The sequence below is a fragment of the Scyliorhinus canicula genome, chromosome 6 (assembly GCF_902713615.1).
Source record: "Scyliorhinus canicula chromosome 6, sScyCan1.1, whole genome shotgun sequence".
Classification (NCBI taxonomy): Eukaryota; Metazoa; Chordata; class Chondrichthyes; order Carcharhiniformes; family Scyliorhinidae; genus Scyliorhinus; species Scyliorhinus canicula.
The window spans coordinates 177,669,254-177,688,039 of NC_052151.1; the positions used below are offsets into that span (position 1 = coordinate 177,669,254).

At 53.9% G+C, this 18,786-nt stretch overlaps 1 protein-coding gene across 1 annotated transcript in view; it reads left to right on the forward strand.

Annotated features, from left to right (window-relative positions):
* The first annotated feature begins 17,315 nt into the window (after nt 1-17,315).
* Nucleotides 17,316-18,786, forward strand: part of extl3 (exostosin-like glycosyltransferase 3) — a 101,709-nt gene continuing 100,238 nt past the window's right edge. Inside the window, 1 exon segment of the mRNA XM_038800497.1 lies at nt 17,316-17,547. The gene's annotated coding sequence lies outside the window, so the exon portion shown is untranslated.

Here is an 18,786-nt window from a genome sequence, read left to right on the forward strand (position 1 = left end):
TTGCCATTTTAAAAATTCCGTTTTTTGGGAGGTTAGAGGCATTCGACCCGGCTATTGAGGACTGGTCCCAGTATGTGGAGAGAATGTGTTACTTCTTCCGAGCAAATGATATACTGACGGACAAAAGGAGACGGCTTATCCTGCTGTCAGTGTGCGGACCCTCAGCTTTCGCCATTATACATAGTCTGACTTATCCCGATGCGCCGGACACGAAAACTTTCCAAGAATTAACGGAATTGGTGAAAGAGCACTACGACCCAAAACCATCCCTCATTTTGCATAGGTACAGATTCTACACAGCGAAGCGGGAAGACAGGGAGTCAGTCACGAATTTCTTGACCCGCCTGAGAAGGCTGGCGGAAAAATGTGAGTTCGGCCTGACGCTAAATGAAATGCTTCGGGACCGGTTAGTGTGTGATATAAACGACCTCACAATATAGAAATGCCTGTTGGCGGAAACAGAGCTAGACTGCAGGCAGGCGTTACAGCTCTCACTGTCCCTAGAAAAGGCAGCAAGTGGGGCGCAGGAACTACAGGGCACACCAATGGAGGTAGATACCTGTGAGAGGGACTACCACAACGGGTCCTGACAGAAACCCTAGAAGGAGGTGGCAAAAGAGGAATAGCAGGTGGGGACGCAGGGAAGGACACAACCTAGACGCCCCATCCCCCTCCGAAGGGGAACAATGATATAATATTGCAACGAAGAAAGCAGAACCCATTAGGATTACCCCACGGGTGAACGGGCGGCTGACAATAATGGAAATAGACACGGGTTCGGCTGTATCAGTAATGGGAGTGGCAGCATTTAGAAAAATCAAAGATGGACTCCAGCCACTAACCCTAACAAAAACATTGACGAAACTTAAAACCTACACGGGGGAACCCCTGGAAGTTCTAGGCACGACTCATGTACCCGTGGAATATGAGAAACAATTGCTCAGATTACCGTTGACGATAGTAGAGGGCTCCGGACCGAGCTTAATTGGACAAAACTGGCTGAAAGACCTAAAATTAGATTGGATGAAAATTTTCCAGAGTGGAAGCGGGCAGTTGAGTGGAGTACTCCAAAAATACCCGGAGGTCTTCCAGGAAGGTTTGGGGGAAATCATAGGCGCCAAAGCAACTTTGCACGTGGACCCAGAAGCCCTTCCGATATTTTGTAAGGCCAGGCCGGTACCTTTTGCATTAAGGACGAAATAGAAAGGTTACAGCGCTACGGCATTATCAGATCAGTACAGTTCTCGGAATGGGCAGCGCCGGTGGTACCAATTTTGAAGCCAGACGGCTCGATATGTCTCTGTGGAGATTTCAAACAGACGGTAAACAAATACGCACTGCTGGGCAAATACCCAATCCCGAAAATAGACAACCTACATGCCAAATTGGCAGGTGGGCTTTTGTTCATGAAACTAGACATGAGCCACGCCTACCTGCAGTTAAAACTGGACAAGACTCCCAGAAGTTCGCTACGATCAACACCCTGAAGGGCCTTTTTCGTTATACTAGGCTACCTTTCGGAGTGTCATCAGCCTGCGCTATATTCCAGTGTACGATGGAAAATATTCTGCAGGGACTACTGCAGGTGGCGATTTATTTGGACAATGTCCTAATCACGGGTAGGACGAACAGGGAACACTTAAGGAACCTGGAGGAAGTGCTCAGGCGTTTCGCAAAAGCAGGCGTACGGCTAAAAAGGGGAAAATGTGTTTTTCTGGCCTCACAAGTGACGTACCTGGGATATAAAGTAGACAAGTCAGGCTTACACCCATTAGAAGACAGAGTAAGGGCAATAAAAGATGCCCCAGCTCCCAGCACGGTCCAGGAGTTACGATCATTTCTAGGGTTGGTAACCTATTATGGAAATTTTTTTGAAAATAGGGCATCCATCCCAGAACCCCTCCACCAGCTACTAAAAAAGGGGCAAGAATGGAAATGGTTCGCCTGCCAAAACCAAGCATTTAGGGACATTAAGGAACAGCTGTCATCCGAAAATGTCCTAGAGCATTATGACCCAAGGAAGTTGTTGGTCACTTGTGATGCATCCCCCTATGGGGTAGGAGACGTCTTAGCCCATAGAGGAAGGAATGGGGAAGAACGGCCAATAGCCTATGCTTCGAGGACCTTGGCGATGGCTGAGAGGAAGTACGCCCAAATCAAGAAGGAAGGACTGGCGGTGATATTTGCAGTAAAAAAATGTCACCAGTATCTGTACAGGCGGACATTCACCATAGTGACGGACCATAAGCCATTATTAGGGTTATTAAAAGAAGACAAGTCAATACCCCCGATTGCATCAGCAAGAATCCAACGCAGGGTGTTGCTACTGGCGGCGTATAGATACGTTCTGGAGCAAAGACCGGTAACGCGAGTAGCAAATGCAGATGCTTTGAGCAGACTTCCCCTCCCGGACACTCCACCGCAAATACCAAAAGTAGAGGAGACAGTAATGACTCTAAATTTTTTGGACACCCTACCAGTCGACGCACAACATATTCGGTTGTGGACGCAAAAAGACCCAGTTTTAGACAAGATGAAGCATTTACTGCTAACAGGGGAACTGGAAAGACCAGTGGAGCCCCAGATGCACCCATACTGGAGCAGAAGGGACCAAATAACCGTAGAAGACGGTATCCTATTATGGGGAGCCCGGATAATAGTCCCAGCTCAGGGCCGTCAGGCAATCTTAACCGAGTTACATCACGGACACCCAGGGGTGTCTAAAATGAAGATGCTAGCTCGAAGCTACGTTTGGTGGCTAGGTTTGGACACGGACATAGCAGCCTTGGTATGTCGGTGCCAGGAGTGCCAACAAGGGCAAAGAGTGCCACCAGCGGCGCCATTGCATCCGTGGGAATGGCCAGGCAGACCGTGGACCTGCCTGCATATTGACCACGCCAGCCCTTTCATGGGCTCAATGTTTTTGGTGATAGTGGACGCCCACTCCAAATGGTTGGACGTCCACCGGGTAAACACGGCAAGCACAGCATCGACAATTGAAAAGCTCAGGGCCTCGTTTGCAACACATGGACTGCCGGAGGTATTGGTGTCGGACAACGGAACGGCATTCACAAGTGGGGAATTTGGAAAGTTCCTGAAGTAAAACGGAGTCCGTCACATCAAAACTGCCCCTTACCATCCAGCGACCAACGGCCTGGCAGAGAGAGCGGTCCAGACACTTAAAGCGGGACTCAAGAAGCAGCCGGCAGCGTCAATGGACACAAAGCTCTCCCGCTGGCTGTTTGATTACAGGACCACACCGCATACCACAACGGGCATACCGCCAGCTGAACTCTTAATGGGAAGGCGGCTGCGAACGAGGCTGAGTCTCCTTTTCCCAAATTTAACGGGGAAAGTGGAGAAACAACAGGAGGCCCAACGCAGGGGGCATGATAATAGTCGGCAGCAGAGACATTTCCAGGTGGGGGCACCGGTTTGGGTCAAGAATTATGGGAATGGACCAACGTGGGTCAAAGGCACGTTAGAGTCCCAAACAGGGCCCATATCCTATGAGGTTTCGGTAGGTAAGGTGCTGAAGAAACACCTAGACCAAATAAGGGCAGCGGAACCACACCTGGAGGCAGGTGAAGCAGGACCGCCTCAAGCTGGGATAGCCCAGACGGAAAGGATACCCACACCCCAGCCCCGAGCAATTTCTCCAGACCCCGTCATCCAGTCGTCAGAGTCAGAGATGGACACGTTCGACGAGGCCGCCGCGTCACCTCTCCCCAAGGAGGAGGAAGAACAACTTCCAAGGAGGTCATCAAGGAAAAGACGGGCACCTATAAGGTACACCCCGCCCACTTCGGAGAACGACCCGGCGGACGACACAGATGTGACAGACCCAGACATGAGGAGCAGGAAGATGCTCAGAGAATGCCAGCTGGCAGGAATTCCTCGGACCTTGGGGGGGAGGGGTGTAATGAACTCCAATTGGCTTTATTGGTTGGCCAATTGGAGTATTAGCTCCCTCAATGATAGCTCATTGAGGGGGCCCATATAAGAACCTGTGTAGGCTTTGTGAGCCAGTCTTAAGTTGACTGGACTGCTAGCAGCACTGTTTGTAGCTGCTCCTGTAATATCGTTATTGTAAATAAATATTGGTGTGGTGACGGAACTCCAACCTCCCGTGGATTACTACACCTGGCTAAAACCAAAAACTCAAACTCGAACGATACCCAGAACAATCGCCCCACCAACTCACAGGCCCGCAAACCCAGCAATGTGGCAGCGTGTCTGCCGACTCCGCCTCCGCACGACATGTGCGACTCATGGGGGCCGCCACCTTGGCAATCCTCCCCCACGCGGCCGGCCATGTGCAATTCATGTGGGCCGCCATCTTGGGCACCATCTTCCTCGCCGCCCGCCACATGGGATCAACGGGGGCCGCCATCTTGGCCATCACCCGATATGCAAATCGACGACTACGACCTCCGCAGACAGTCATCATGGGGCCGCTCCAGCACTGCTGACCACGCCACTGACTACCCGCAGCTCAGCGCAGTCACTCTGGACCAGTCGTGTCCAAAGCGCCTCAGAAGCTCAATGATGTCCGTTCAAGTCAACGGATACAAGACACCGTGCCTGTTCGACTCCCGGAGCACCGAGAGCTTCGTTCACCCAGACCTGGTAAGACACTGCTCGCTCCCGATATTTCCAGCACGGCAAACTATCTCCCTCGCCTCGGGGTCGCACTCTGTCCAGATACAAGGGCGCACGATTGCAACACTAACGATATAGGGCACCAACTATTCCAACTTCCAATTGTATGTACTCCCAGACCTCTGCGCCCCTCTCCTACACGGGCTCGATTTCCAGTGTAACCTCAGGAGCCTAACACTCAGCTTCAGTGGACCCCTTCACTATATGCAGTTTAGCAACACTATAAATCGACCCCCTCCACTCTTCGCTAACCTCACCGCTAACTGCAAACCAGTGGCCACTCGCAGTAGGAGGTATAGCCTGCAGGACAGGCTATTACTAGAGGCTAGTAATAGCCCCTGGAGAGCTCAGGTAGTGGTCGTGAAGTTCCGGGAAAAGTTCCGGATGGTGTTTGATTACAGCCACACCATTAACCAGTTCACGCACCTCGATGTGTACCCCCTCCCCCGGATTGCAGACATGGTAAATCAGATCACCCAGTACCACATCTTCTCCACGGTGGATCTGAAGTCTGCATATCGAAAGCTCCCAATCCGCCCGGAGGACCGCCACTACACTGCGTTCGAGGCAGACGGCCGCCTCTTCCATTTCCACCGGGTCCCCTTTGGCGTCACAAATGGGGTCTCGGTGTTCCTTTATAAATGTTTTTATTCAGTTTTCATATTTTATATTGAACAAATTACAAATTGTTAGGAGAGAGAAAAAAAAACAAACACGCAAAAATTAACATACATATTTACAGGTAAGCATCTTCGTAGTAGTAACTGCGCCCCCCCCCCCTCAACATGTTTATTTAGTTTGGTTTTGGGCCTTAGCTAGCCATCGAACCCCCGTAACGAACCTGTAGCCCCCCCCCTCCCGCTACCTTCCCCCGACTATTCTTCCTCTTTTTTTTAAAATAATTTTTATTGAAAGAGTTTTTCCATACAGACATTTACCCCAACTAATTTTTAAATTATTTACAACACAATCCCTCTAGGCAAATATCCCTCCCTCGCCCGCCCTCTCGCGCGCACCAGTCCTCCTCCCCCCCCCCAAGCAACAACTTAACAAACAAGGCAGCCTATAGTTTCAGACATGAGCAGCGAGCAGACTTGCCCGCGTTACAGTCGTGCATGTCCCCCCACGACCATTGCTGCCCCCCCCTCCCCTCCCCTCCCCCCCTCCCCTCCCCTCCCCCCCTCCCCTCCCCTCCCCTCCCCCCCCCCTCCCCTCCCCTCCCCTCCCCCCCCCTCCCCTCCCCTCCCCTCCCCCCCCCTCCCCCCCCCCCCCCGGGATGCTGCTGCCACGACCCCGTACGCCTATCTCTGATCTAAAAAGTCAAGGAAAGGTTGCCACCGCCTGGAGAATCCCTGTACCGACCCTCTCAGGGCAAATTTGATCCTTTCTAGCTGAATATAGCTAGCCATATCGTTAATCCAAGTTTCAACGCTTGGAGGCCTCGCGTCCTTCCATTGAATTAATATCCTTCGTCGAGCCACTAGGGACGCAAAGGCCAGTATTCCGGCCTCCCTAGCCTCCTGTACCCCCGGTTCTACCCCGACCCCAAAGATCGCAAGCCCCCATCCTGGTTTGACCCTGGACCCCACCACCTTCGACACCGTCCTTGCCACCCCCTTCCAGAACCCTTCCAGCACCGGACATGCCCAGAACATATGCACATGGTTCGCTGGGCTTCCCAGACATCTGACACACTTGTCCTCACCCCCAAAGAACCGGCTCATCCTTGTCCCCGTCATGTGAGCTCTATGCAGCACCTTAAATTGAATGAGGCTCAGCCTCGCACACGAGGAGGAAGAATTGACCTTCTCCAGTGCATCCGCCCACGTCCCGTCTTCTATCTGCTCTCCCAGCTCCCCTTCCCACTTGGCTTTCAGCTCCTCCCCTGATGCTTCTTCCGCCTCCTGCATTATCTTGTAGATGTCTGATATCTTCCCCCCTCCGACCCAGACCCCCGAGAGCACCCTATCACTCGCCCCCTTACTGGGGAGCAGGGGGAACCCCTCCACCTGCCGCCTAGCAAATGCCTTCACTTGTAAATATCTGAACATGTTTCCCGGGGGGAGCTCAAACTTCTCCTCCAGCCCTCCCAGGCTCGCAAACCTCCCCTCTATAAACAGGTCCTTCAGCTGCCGTATGCCCACCCTGTACCAGCTCTGAAATCCCCCGTCGATGTTCCCCGGGATGAATCTATGGTTCCCTCTTATTGGCGCCGCCAACAGACCTCCCATTTCCCCCCTGTGTCGCCTCCACTGCCCCCATATCTTGAGGGTGGCCGCCACCACCGGGCTCGTGGTGTACCTCGTGGGGGGGAGCGGCCATGGTGCCGTTACTAGGGCCCCCAGGCTTGTGTTGCCACAGGACGCCCTCTCCATTCGTTTCCAAGCTGCTCCCTCCCCTTCCATCATCCACTTGCGCACCATTGACACATTTGCCGCCCAGTAATACCCCGAGAGATTGGGTAGTGCCAGCCCTCCACTGTCCCTACTCCGCTCCAAAAAGACCCTCCTCACCCTTGGGGTGCCATGCGCCCACACGTAGCTCATGATGCTACTCGTCACCTTTTTGAAGAAGGCCCTAGGGAGGAAGATGGGCAAGCACTGAAATAAAAACAAGAACCTTGGGAGGACCGTCATTTTGATTGACTGCACCCTCCCCGCCAGCGACAACGGTACCATGTCCCACCTCTTAAATTCCTCCTCCATCTGTTCCACCAGCCTGGAAAAGTTCAACTTGTGGAGGGTCCCCCAGTTCCTTGCCACCTGCACCCCTAAGTACCTAAAGCTCTTTCCTGCTCGCTTGAAGGGGAGTCTCCCAATACCCTCTCCCTGATCCCCCGGGTGTATCACAAAAACCTCGCTTTTGCCCAAATTTAGTTTGTACCCCGAAAAGTCCCCAAACTCTGCTAATAGTTCCATTATCTCCAGCATTCCCCCTTCTGGGTCTGCCACGTACAGCAGTAGATCATCCGCATACAGCGATACTCGATGTTCCTCCCCTCCCCTAGTCAGTCCTCTCCACCCCCCTGAACCCCTCAGTGCCATCGCCAACGGTTCAATCGCCAGTGCGAAAAGTAGGGGGGATAGGGGACATCCCTGCCTGGTCCCTCGGTGGAGCCCGAAATACTCCGACCTCCTCCCGTTTGTCACTACACTCGCCGTCGGGGCCGAGTAGAGCAACTTCACCCACTTAATAAACCCTTCCCCAAACCCAAACCGTTCCAACGTCTCCCACAGGTACTCCCACTCCACCCTATCGAATGCCTTCTCCGCGTCCAGCGCTACCACTATCTCAGCCTCCCCCTCCACTGCCGGCATCATAATTACATTCAGCAATCTCCGCACGTTCGTGTTGAGCTGCCGCCCCTTCACGAACCCTGTCTGGTCCTCATGGATTACCCCTGGCACACAATCCTCTATTCTAGCTGCCAGGATCTTTGCCAGCAACTTGGCATCCACGTTCAGAAGCGAGATAGGCCTGTAGGACCCGCACTGCACGGGGTCTTTATCCCGCTTCAATATCAGGAAGATCAGAGCCTGCGACATTGTCGGGGGCAGAACCCCCCCCTCTCGCGCCTCATTAAAGGCTCGTACCAGTACCGGTCCCACCAAGTCCACATTTTTCTTGTAGAATTCCACCGGGAACCCATCTGGCCCCGGCGCCTTCCCCGCTTGCATCTGACCTATTCCCTTGACTAGCTCCTCTAGCCCTATTGGCGCCCCCAGCCCTTCTACCAGCCCCTCCTGGACCCTTGGGAACCTCAATTTGTTTAGGAAGTCCTCCATTCCCCCTCTCCTCGTCGGCGGCTCAGACCGATACAACTCCTTGTAAAAATCCCTGAAGACCCCATTCACTTCTTGCCCCTTCTGCACTACCTTCCCGCCCCTCTCCTTCACTCCCCCAATCTCCCTAGCCGCATCTCGTTTGCGAAGCTGGTGTGCCAGCATCCTGCTCGCCTTTTCCCCATACTCATAGACCGCGCCCTGTGCCCTTCTCCACTGCGTCTCTGCCTTCCTGGTGGTCAGCAGGTCGAACTTGACCTGCAGGCTGCGCCGTTCTCCCAGCAGCCCCTCCTCTGGTGCCTCCGCATATCTCCTATCCACTTCCAATAGCTCCCCCACCAGCCTCTCCCTCTCCTGCCTCTCCTTTCTTTCTCTGTGTGCCCTTATGGAGATCAGCTCTCCCCTGATCACTGCCTTCAGGGCCTCCCAGACCATCCCCACCTGCACCTCACCCGTGTCATTCAAGTCCAGATAGCTCTCAATGCTCTTCCGGACCCTTTTACACACCTCGTCGTCCGCTAACAGCCCCACATCCAGCCGCCACAGCGGGCGCTGGTCCCGCGCCTCCCCCATTTCCACATCCACCCAATGTGGTGCATGATCAGAGATCGCAATGGCCGAGTACCCTCGGGATCAGCCCCCTGCTCAACACGAAGAAATCGATTCTGGAGTACACTCTATGGACGTGGGAGAAAAAGGAATACTCCCTCGCCCTCGGCCTACCAAACCTCCATGGGTCTACTCCTCCCATCTGCTCCATGTACCCCCTCAGCACTTCTGCCGCTGCCGGCCTCCTATTGGTCCTTGAGCTCGATCTGTCTAGCCCGGGGTCCAGCACTGTGTTAAAGTCCCCCCCCATGATCAAGCCCCCTGCCTCCAGTCCCGGAATGAGGCCCAATAGGCGCCTCATAAAACCCGCGTCATCCCAGTTCGGGGCATATACGTTGACCATCACCACTTTCTCCCCCTGCAGCTTACCCTTCACCATCACATACCTACCCTCCTTATCCGCCACCACCTCCTCCGCCACGAACGACACCCTCTTTCCCACCAGAATCGCCACCCCCCGGTTCTTTGCGTCCAATCCAGAGTGGAACACCTGTCCCACCCACCCCCTTCTCAGGCGAACCTGGTCCACTACCTTCAAATGGGTCTCCTGTAACATTGCTACATCAGCCTTCAGTCCCTTCAGGTGTGAGAATACCCTTGATCTCTTGACCGGCCCATTCAGCCCCCTCACGTTCCAAGTGATCAGCCGGGTCGCGGGACGACCCGCCCCCTTCCCCTGCCGATTAGCCATGTCCTGTTCCCTGCTCGCCCCGGGTCGACCCTCCCCTTCTGACCCGCTCCCCATGGCGATGTCCCCCTCCCCCCACCTCTCCAGTCCTCCACTTCCCGTTTCTGGTCTTTTCAGCAGCAACCCGGTGTCCCTCCCTAACCCCCCTCCCCCCCCCCCTCCCCCCCCCCCCCCAGGCTAGGACCCCTCCTAGCCGCGATGTACCCTCCATCGTACTCCCGTAAGTCAGCTGGTTCACGCTGACCCGGCTGCTCCTGCCACACTCCGACTCCCCCCGGCTCGGGGGGGGGCCTCCCCCCCCCTTGCCACTCCTCCCTGGCCCCGCTCCAGCGCGGGAAAGGTCGCCATTGCTAGCCACGCCCCGCACTCCTCCCCTCCCCCCTTCTCTGCCCCGCGCGCGGGAAACAGAGGAAAGCCCGCGCTTTCGCCCTGCCACACCCCACCCCGCCATCTTCAGTTCCACCCCCGTCCCCGTCCATGCCTGTAAAGAACCCCCCCTAGGAGCCCATATCCCCGATCTGCTCTCCCCCCCCCGTCCCGCCTCCCCAACTTAACATTATAAATAACAGATAGATAACAAATAACAATGTACTTAACAGTCGCCCTCTACCAAACAGCATAAATAACCATAAATAACCATGAATAACCACAATAACAATAACTAAGGGAAGTTGGCAAAGGGGGGAAAAAACATCAGAAGAAAAACCCACAGCAAGAGTTCAAGATCCAAACAAAGAATTCAGCTGAAAGTACCCGAGCGGCTACGGCCGCCAAGTATCCCCTGGGTCTAATTCGAGTCCAGTTTCTCTTCCTGTACAAAGGCCCACGCCTCCTCTGGGGACTCAAAATAGTGGTGTTGGTTCCTGTAGGTGACCCACAAGCGCGCTGGCTGCAGCATTCCGAACCTGATCCATTTTGCATGTAGCACCGCCTTCGTCCGGTTGTACCGGGCCCGCCGCTTTGCCACCTCCGCACTCCAGTCCTGGTAGACCCTCACCGTCGAATTCTCCCACTTGCTGCTCCTTTCCCTCTTGGCCCACTCCAGCACTCTCTCACGGTCGCTGAGTCGCTGGAACCGCACCAGCACCGCCCTCGGGGGCTCTTTTGCTCTTGGCTTCCTAGCCATGACCCTGTAGGCCTCTTCCAGCTCCAGGGGCGAAGGGACGGCCCCTGCCCCCATCAGGGAGCTCAGCATTTCTGCTACGTATCCCGGGAGGTCTGACCCCTCCAGGCCTTCTGCCAGGCCCAAGATCCTCAGGTTCTTCCGCCTCATTCGGGTATCCAGCTCCTCAAAACGGCTCTGCCATTTCAGGTGGAGTGCCTCGTGCACCTCTACCTTTCCCACGAGGACCGTGGCCTCCTCCTCCCTCGCAGTCATCTCCTGCTGCAGCTCCCGAATCGACGCCTCTTGGGTCGCCTGGGCTCCCATCAGCCTGGTGGTCGTCGCATTCATTGACTCCAAGAGCTCCATTTTCAGCTCCGTAAAGAAGCGCAGGAGAGCGGCCTGCTGCTCCTCCGCCCATTTCCTCCATTCCTCGGGTGCGCCACCGGCCGCCATTTTGGTCTTCTTCCCCCGCTTTTTTTTGGGAGCTGCTGTTGCTTTCTTTACCACCCCACTCCGGGTACCGACCATAAAGTTGGTCTGGTTCTCTTCAGGGAGCCTTCCCCCACCGGGATTTGTCCTTACAGCGCCGTTGGGGCCCTCCAATCGGCCCGAAAACACCTTTGTAGCAGGAGCAGCCAAACGTGCGACTTAGCTGGTCATAGCCGCAACCGGAAGTCGACTATTCTTCCTCTTGTACATTGGCCACAAATAGGTCCCGGAACAGTTGCATGAATGGCTCCCACGTTCTGTGGAAGCCGTCGTCCGACCCTCGGATGGCAAATTTGATTTTCTCCATTTGGAGAGATTCCGAGAGGTCGGACAGCCAGTCCGCAGCTCTGGGCGGTGCTGCTGACCGCCAGCCAAACAGGATTCTACGGCGGGCGATCAGGGAGGCAAAGGCAAGGGCGTCCGCCCTCCTCCCCAGGAATAGATCTGGCTGTTCTGAAACCCCGAAGACCGCCACTATCGGGCATGGCTCCACCCTCACTCCCACCACTTTGGACATAACCTCGAAGAAGGCTGTCCAGTACTCCACGAGTCTGGGGCAAGACCAGAACATGTGGGCGTGGTTGGCCGGGCCTCTTTGGCACCGTTCACATCTGTCTTCCACCTCCGGGAAGAACCTACTCATACGGGTTCTTGTTAGGTGGGCTCTATGTACCACTTTTAGTTGCGTCAGGCTGAGCCTTGCGCACGTGGAGGTGGAGTTGACCCTATGCAGTGCTTCGCTCCAGAGTCCCCACCCTATCTCCATCCCCAGGTCGTCCTCCCATTTCCTCCTTGTTGCGTCCAGTACGGTGTCGTCCCTATCTACCAGTCGGTCATACATGTCACTACAGTTCCCTTTCTCTAGGATACTTGCGTCCAGTAGGTCTTCCAGTAGTGTCTGTCGTGGCGGTTGTGGGTACGTCCTTGTCTCCTTTCGTAGGAAGTTTTTGAGCTGCAGGTACCGTAGCTCGTTCCCCCCAGCTAGCTGAAATTTCTCTGTCAGTTCGTCCAGTGTTGCGATCCTGTCGTCTGTGTATAGGTCCCTGACTGTCAGTGTCCCCCCGTCCTGCCTCCACCTTTTGAAGGTGGCGTCGGTCAGTGCTGGTTTGAACCTATGGTTGTTGCAGATGGGAGCCCTGTTCGACATTTTGGTCAGGCCAAGTTGCTGCCGCAGTTGGTTCCAGGATTGGAGGGTGGCTGTCACCACTGGGCTGCTGGAGTGTTTTTTGGGTGGGGATGGGAGTGCTGCCGTGGCGAGGGCCCGGAGGGAGGTTCCCATGCAGGAGGCCTCCTCCGCACGCACCCACTCAGCTTCTGGCTCCTGGATCCATCCCCTTACTCGCTCGGCTGTTGCTGCCCAGTGGTAGAATTGTAGATTCGGGAGGGCTAACCCTCCCCTGGTTTTTGTTTTTTGTAAGACCTTCTTTGGGATCCTAGCATTTTTACCCCCCCATACGAACGCCATGATGAGTTTGTCCAGCGCTTTGAAAAAGGCCTTGGGGATGTAGATCGGAATGGATCTAAACAGGAAGAGGAACCTGGGCAGTACGTTCATTTTGATCGTCTGAACTCTCCCCGCGAGGGAGAGCGGGAGTGTGTTCCATCTTTGCAGGTCCTTTTTAACTTCCTCCGTCAGGCTGGTGAGGTTCCATTTGTGGATCCCTTTCCAGTCATGGGCTATTTGGATCCCCAGGTAGCGGAATTTATGTCGGGCTTGTTTGAACGGCAGCCCCTTTAATGCTGCCCCCCCCCCCCCCCCCCCCCCCCCCCCCCTTGCGGGTGTAATGGGAAGATCTCACTTTTGCTCATGTTGAGTTTGTAGCCCGAGAAGGCTCCAAACTCTTTCAGGAGCGTGATGATTCCGTCCATGCTGCTTTGTGGGTCCGAGATATAGAGGAGCAGATCATCCGCATAGAGTGAGACTCTGTGCTCTCTACCTCCCCTTCGGATCCCCCTCCAATTTTTTGCTGCCCTGAGCGCGATTGCTAGCGGTTCAATTGCTAGTGCGAACAGCAGCGGGGACAGTGGGCATCCTTGTCTGGTGCCCCTGTGCAGCTGGAAGTATTGGGAGTTGGTATTGTTGGTCTGTACACTCGCCATGGGAGCGTTGTACAGGAGCTTTACCCAAGCGGTGAACCCTGTTCCAAGCCCGAACCGCTCCAGTACCTCTATGAGGTATTTCCACTCGACTCTGTCGAAGGCCTTTTCTGCGTCCAGGGAGACGATCACCTCTTGTGTTCTCTCCCCGGAGGGGGTCATTATCACGTTCAGCAGGCGCCTGATGTTCGCGGTCAGCTGTCTACCTTTGACAAAGCCCGTCTGGTCCTCTGTGACCACCTCAGGTACACAGTCTTCTAGCCTTTTGGCTAGGATTTTGGCCAGTATTTTGGCGTCTGCATTCAGCAGAGATATGGGTCTGTATGACCCACATTCCGTTGGGTCTTTGTCTTTCTTAGGTATCAGCGAGATTGAGGCCTGTGCTAACGTGGGTGGCAACGTGCCCCTAGCTAGCGAGGGTCTCGGTGTTCCAACGAGCAATGGACCGAATGGTGGACTAGTACAGACTGCGGGCCACATTTCTGTACTCGGATAACGTCACCATCTGCGGCCATGACCAACAGGACCACGACGCCAATCTCCACCGATTTCTCCAAACCGTCCAAAAACAAAACCTCACATACAATAAGGAGAAATGCGTTTTCCGCACAACCAGACTAGCCATCCTTGGCTACGTCGTGAAAAACGGGGTCCGAGGACCTGACCCTGACCGTATGCGCCCCCTCTTACAACTCCCTCTCCCTCACTGTTCCAGGGCCCTCAAGAGGTGCCTCGGATTTTTCTCCTACTACGTCCAGTGGGTCCCCCAGTATGCGGACAAAGTGGACCAATATTTAGGACTACACTCTTCCGACTGTCAGCCGAGGCCTGCCAGGCCTTCAACTGCATTAAGGAGGACATTGCCAAAGCCGCCATGCGGGCGGTGGATGAATCCGTCCAATTTCAGGTGGAGAGCGACGCCTCAGAGGTCGCTCTCGCTGCCACTCTGAACCAGGCAGGTAGTCCAGTAGCGTTCTTCTCCCGAACCCTCTCCACTTCGGAACTTCGACACTCCTCAGTCGAAAAGGAAGCCCAAGCCATTGTGGAAGTGTTGCTCGTTTTGTTAAGTGTGCTTTACACTTAATTTTCTCTGTTTCATAACCTTGCTCTAGAGTTGCCATGTATCTTTATGATACCACCTCGAGGTTCAAGTTCAAGTGCTGATCAATAACTCAATACACCAGTTAGTAAGCTTCAAATCAAAACACATTTATTATATACACAGTCAATCGCTACTCATGCATAAAATACTACAGAACTAGACTATTTCTACCACTAAAGGCCAATACTTAGCTTTGGAAAAGGAACCCACTGGGTCAGGGAACAATGGCCTCTCGTTTGATCCTGAGACTGCAGGCTTCCAGCTGGTCTGGACTAAGGGTTAGGAGCGCCTATCTCGTAGCGTGCGTTGACTGGACACTTACTTGTTGGTGTAGCTGCTAGGCAGGTCTCTGTCAAGGGTTGTTTCGAGATGCTGGGAGACCCTGCAAGAAGACCGAATTGAACTTTATAGTCCCCAGGGGCTTTGCGCCCTTTTGGGCGGACCTAGTACCTGGTTCCAATTGATTGGACCATGTTCCAATCGATTGGTTTGATTTCCCCAAAACTGGGGCTGTTCCCTGATCGCTGGGCGGTTCCTAAGTGTCCGTTGGCTTCTTTTGTGTTTGCTCCTTAGGCGGCGAGGAGTCTGGCTTTGCCTCGATTATCTTAACTGTTGCTATTGTTCCCGGGGATCGCTCATCAATATGCAGATGGTCGTCAGTTTCAGTGCTGTCTGCTTTCTGCGAGTCTTAATATACAGGAAGCTTGGCATTCTGCTTGCTTCCCTGTACCTGTCCATTTTTCCCTGCGTTCTTAGCGAATCTCCATTTTAAAGTCGGGAAGTGGCCAACCCAGGTGGCTACAGAAGCCGTACGGCACTGGAGGCACTACCTCGGAGGTAGGAGGTTTACCCTCATCACCGACCAGAGATCGGTTGCCTTTATGTTCGATAACTCGCAGCGGGGCAAAATTAAAAATGACAAAATCTTGAGGTGGAAGATCGAACTCTCCACCTATAATTATGATATTGTATACGTCCGGGGAAGCTCAACGAGCCCCCAGTTGACCTGTCCTGCGGCACATGCGCCAGCGCGCAAGACGACCAATTACAGGCTATCCACAATGATCTCTGCCACCCGGGGGTCACCCGGCTCGCCCACTACATCAAGGCCCGCAATCTGCCTTTCTCCACTGAGGAGGTTAAAGCTGTCACCAGGAATTGCCCGATCAGCGCGGAGTGTAAACCACACTTCTATAGACCAGACAAGGCCCACCTGTTAAAGGCATCCCGGCCCTTTGAACGACTGAATATCGATTTCAAAGGGCCCCTTCCCGCGACCAACCGTAATGTTTACTTCCTTCATAGATTAATTCTCTCACTTCCCGTTTGCCATCCCGTGCCCCGATATGACCTCCCATACAGTCAACAGAGCCCTGCACAGTGTCTTCACCTTGTTCGGTTTCCCTAACTATGTCCACAGCGACAGGGGTTCGTCCTTCATGAGCGACGAGCTGCGTCAGTACCTGCTCGACAAGGGCATCGCCTCGAGCAGGACAACCAGCTATAACCCCAGGGGGAACGGGCAGGTGGAGAGGGATAATGCGACGGTCTGGAAGACCGTCCCACTGACACTACGGTCCAGGAATCTCCCGGCCTCCCACTGGCAGGAGGTCCTCCCCGACGCGCTCCAAACAAATAAGGCCCTGTCCTCCTTCAGAAGCACGTCCGGACACAAAAAACAGACCCGCTGGTAGAGAGGGTCCTACTACTACATTCAAACCCCTACTACGCATTTATCGAGCACCCCGACGGCCGATAGGACACCGTTTCCCTCCGGGACCTGGCGCCTGCAGGATCTACCACTACTACTACCTCTATCGCCGAGGTACCCCTCACACCACACCCCACCCGACCCCCCACGCCCTGCGCCCTGGAGCCTACAGGTTTCCTGTGCCCCCTTTCACCCGTCACACCAGTCAGGAACGAAGCTCGGAAGGAACCACCCCCGGAGTCCACCCCCGGAGTCCACCCTCGGATCCACACCGGACATCAGCACACAGTCATCCGAAGCGGCTGCAACTCCGGTGCTCCGCCGGTCCCAGCGAACGATTCGAGCACCCTCACCCCCGTCGGACTTGATTTTTTTAACAGGCGGTGATGTGGTGAATGTATAATATAAATTCACACTGTGTATCACTGTGTTCCTGTGGACTCCGTCTGTGAGCCGTTGTGCGGCTCTGCCCACAAGGGGAGATGAGGAGCATGTACAGGGCTCCGCCCATGGCTCCACCCTCTACCGGAAGTATAAAGTGCTGCGGTCTTGCGAGCCTTCCTTCAGTTCAGCTAGTCACAGGCAGGCTCAGTTGTAAGTTGATTAAAGCCACAGTTTACGTCTACTCGTGTCCTTGAGTGATTGATGGTCGCATCAACTGCCTTGCCCAATTATGGCATTGAAAAAAGAATTGGATAATTATCTTTAGAAAAATGATTTGTAAGGTCGACTTTGGAAGTGGGACTAGCTATGTTGTTCTTGCTGAGGGCAGACACGAATATCAGGGGCTGAATGGCCTCTTTCCATCCATCCTACGATTTTATGAATTTGACCTAGAGACACACATGAGGGAGAAAGGAACAGAAGGATACGCTAATTGGATTTGATGAAGTACTGCGGGAGACTGCTTGGATGGACCACTTGGGCTGAATGCTGCTCTCCATGCGATGCAATTCCCCGCCATACAGGTCGCTGTGGGTCGGAATCAAGTTTAGCGGGCGGGCGAACTGTGTGTGGTAAATTACGGTAAGGCTGTTGTTGCCAACGTGGCCAGCAGGAGGCGGGCAGCCGCCGTGGGTCGGATGGGCCGCGGTTCCCACAATGCTGCTGCGACCCGCTTTGAGAGTGGCTTGTACAATGCGGCGGGGCTGAGAGCGAGCGAAGTGCCATTCCTCCAATGTGTGGATGCAGTGTTTTGTATATATTTTTAAAAAGCAGCTTCAGGTTTGAGTCATGAAAAGACGTATCTAAAAACGAAGGAGCAGGCGCCTTCAAAAAGCACACCAGCGCACCCAGGATCATGTAAGTCATTTTCTTTTTCTGCATCCAAAGGATTTTTTTGTGTGTTGAAGACAGGCTGTGCGTTTATGTGAGAGACAGCCGTACACTGGTGTTTAGATACATAGAGGCCTGTGTGAGAGCTGTTAACAGGAGGCTGGAAGTCGCTACATCAGGTTCCTTCTCCGGCTATATGTTGGATACAGTGTTGCACTGAGGTTGTAGCTCCTCCATTGCTCAGAAAATGCCCGCTGTTTGTCCTGTTATCCTACCGGCTAAGGGCCTGGGCATTTTCAGATGCCGGTAATCTTGTAATCCGTGCTTTGTGGATGGGTTTTGTGCTGCAACATCAAATGTGGGGAATTTACTTGTTGGATTGTTTTCCAGAATCGTTTTGTGTTCATGTATTTTTTTTAAATATCTAAGTTTGAAGTTTAGACTATTGACGACAAGCGCCCAGCAGTGCTCGATGTTTCCCTGCTGGTTTACTTTATGTGATCACTTCTGGGCTGGAGTTTCCTGTTAGTCAACTGTAGCCATACAGGCAATGCACAACACCTTGTGCCTTAAACCCCATCCACCCTCCAAATATCGGCCACCTACCCTGAACCAGAAGTTAGTGGGATCTAGCGATTTTTGTTTTGCCGTCTATAAGGTCATTGCTAATCACTCTTGCAGTCGATCGAATGAAGTATAAATATTGCTCAATGACAATCCTTGGAATCGGCGAGTTGAACGAATCACTTGTACCAATTTCAGGACAACACAGTGCATAATGCGGTTTATTTTTGTCAGAGCACCCCGCATTTGGATTACTGGGGCCTCACGGTAGCATGGTGGTTAGCATCAATGCTTCACAGCTCCAGGGTCCCAGGTTCGATTCCCGGCTGGGTCACTGTCTGTGCGGAGTCTGCACGTCCTCCCCGTGTGCGCGTGGGTTTCCTCCGGGTGCTCCGGTTTCCTCCCACAGTCCAAAGATGTGCGGGTTAGGTGGATTGGCCATGCTAAATTGCCCGTAGTGTAAGGTTAATGGGGGGATTGTTGGGTTACGGGTATACCGGTTACGTGGGTTAAGTAGGGTGATCATTGCTCGGCACAACATCGAGGGCCGAAGGGCCTGTTCTGTGCTGTACTGTTCTATGTACAGTGAGCTGTCCTGATCTCCATATTTATGTGAAAGGATTGAGAGGCACTGGAGAGGATACAAGAAAATTATGACCTCTCAGCTTTGGTAACAATCAGAAAAGACTGAAGAGGCTTGGG